The 2,027-nt window shown below is 38.0% G+C and overlaps 1 protein-coding gene across 2 annotated transcripts in view; it reads right to left on the reverse strand.

Annotated features, from left to right (window-relative positions):
- The window catches only part of Itgav (integrin subunit alpha V), a 77,860-nt gene that overhangs the window by 74,808 nt on the left and 1,025 nt on the right, over window positions 1-2,027 (reverse strand). The window lies entirely within an intron of this gene.

The raw sequence follows: 2,027 nt of genomic DNA on the forward strand, positions 1-2,027 counted from the left end.
AGGAAAAAATATAAATATATGCAACTGATAAAAATAATACAAAGACTATTTGTGATAGTAAAAAAAACTACTAAATTAATAACAGTAAAAATAATTAATAGCATTTGCAAAACACTCCATCAACTCTGGAGTATTTAAATGGATTCTAATGCTTGCTGAATTTAGAGGTGCCTTTAACAAGACTAATTAAAATTTTGTTTGGTTGAGGTTTTGGCAGATGATGTGGGGTGGCTTTTCAAGTCAGGGTTTCAAGACAGGTATAGTCCTGGCTATCCCAGAATTCTTTCTGTAAACCAGGCTGGCCTCGAACTCAAAGACCCATCTGCCTCTGAGTGTTAGGATTTAAGAATGTGCCACTACCATTTGTTTGTTTTTGTTTTTCTATTTTAAGATTAAGCATCATTTTGTAATAATCTTCATTTAATCTGAAATAGTAAGTATAAACCTTTGTTTGAATGTATTGGGGGGAGGGCACCTCAAAGTTGCTATCTTTTTTATGTTAGGCTGGTCTCTTGATACCAAAGTTGCTAGTGACCATTTCAAAATACAACATGCATTTTTCTCAAGTTCCACAATATCTTACTATTAAAACTCATACACAAATTCTTGTAATCGTGAGATTGTGCAAGCATATGAGCTCATAGCATATCCATTAGCCATATGTTTTCCAAAAATTCCTTGCAATCCACAATAGTAAATATCACCAACAGCTCATAACTGCTGTTTTCCATGGCATAAATCATTTAAAAGCTTGCCAGCCTGCCATGCTCCTGCCATGTTATCTTGGATACTAAATCTTTGCTATAGACTAACAGAAGCAAAAAAACTACTAAATTAATAACAGTAAAAGGAATTAATAGCATTTGCAAAACACTCCATCAACTCTGAAGTATTTAAATGCTAATTCCTGATGTAAGGTAGAGAATATTTCAGTCAGAAAATTTTTATAGAACTAAATCTAAAGGATGCATCCTGGGAGCAAGTACAGTGCCTGTGATATAAAAAGCATACACTTAAAACAATACATGGAAAGGAGAAACTTTTAAGCGATGAGCTAACTAAAGTGATCAGATAGAGTGGATGTGGCTTTATCTCAGAGGTTTAGCACAGACTCAGCAGCCTGGGCCCTGGGTAGGACCCACGCTCTACTCCATCCCCAGAAAGAGATCAATCACATATGGTGTCAGTGATTAAATGTCTGCAATTTGTGCTTTTATCGTTTTGGAGAATGTGAGCTCAGGTCTAACAGAAAGCACTGGCTGTGTGAATCAGGCCATGCGTGCCCTACATTTGGCCAACCCCACCCACGCTACGCGTTGATTTAAGGACTGGTACCAAATACTCAGCAGTGTTCAGGAAAACGGAGACAAACCCTGAAGGCTGCCCTAACAACCTCAGATAAACTTAGGTCACCTTCAAATAAACCTTGTATCACCTACCCATCAAAAGTTTGCTTTGCGCCTCCCCAAAACGAAATCTTGGGGGAAAAATTGTGGTAAGAAAAAATAAATGTGTTGTTACCCCTTGTGAGCACTAAGACGTAACCAAAGGAACCGTTTCTTTGACGAAAAAAAAAAAAAGATGTAATAAACATCAAAAAAATCAATTAAATCAGGGTTTCTAACACTAGTAGGGATGAGAATGATGCCAGCGCTGAGTCAAAGACAACTTTAATCCAAAAAAAAAGACAATAACCATGACAAATCCTCAGGGACGCTGCAACACGATATGTGGGTAATTTGAAAGCCTATGTGACCTGCTGAATTCTTCAGTATTGAAGTGACCTGCAGCGAGTGAAAACTCAGCATTCACCCTCATTCTGTCTAAACAATGACCTAATAGACTAGAAAAGGAGCAGATGACGCATTCCATTCTTCTGGTGGACCTCAAATGCGCAAAGGTCTCACAGTCCTTTACAATGTAGTGCTGCAATTTGGTCACTTTAGTCATCGGAGTGTCTAGAAGAGGAGTGAAAAAAACGAGAGAGAGAGAGAGAGAGAGAGAGAGAGAGAGAGAGAGAGAGAGAG

The sequence above is a fragment of the Grammomys surdaster genome, unplaced genomic scaffold (genome assembly GCF_004785775.1).
Source record: "Grammomys surdaster isolate TR1022 unplaced genomic scaffold, NIH_TR_1.0 136, whole genome shotgun sequence".
Lineage (NCBI taxonomy): Eukaryota > Metazoa > Chordata > Mammalia > Rodentia > Muridae > Grammomys > Grammomys surdaster.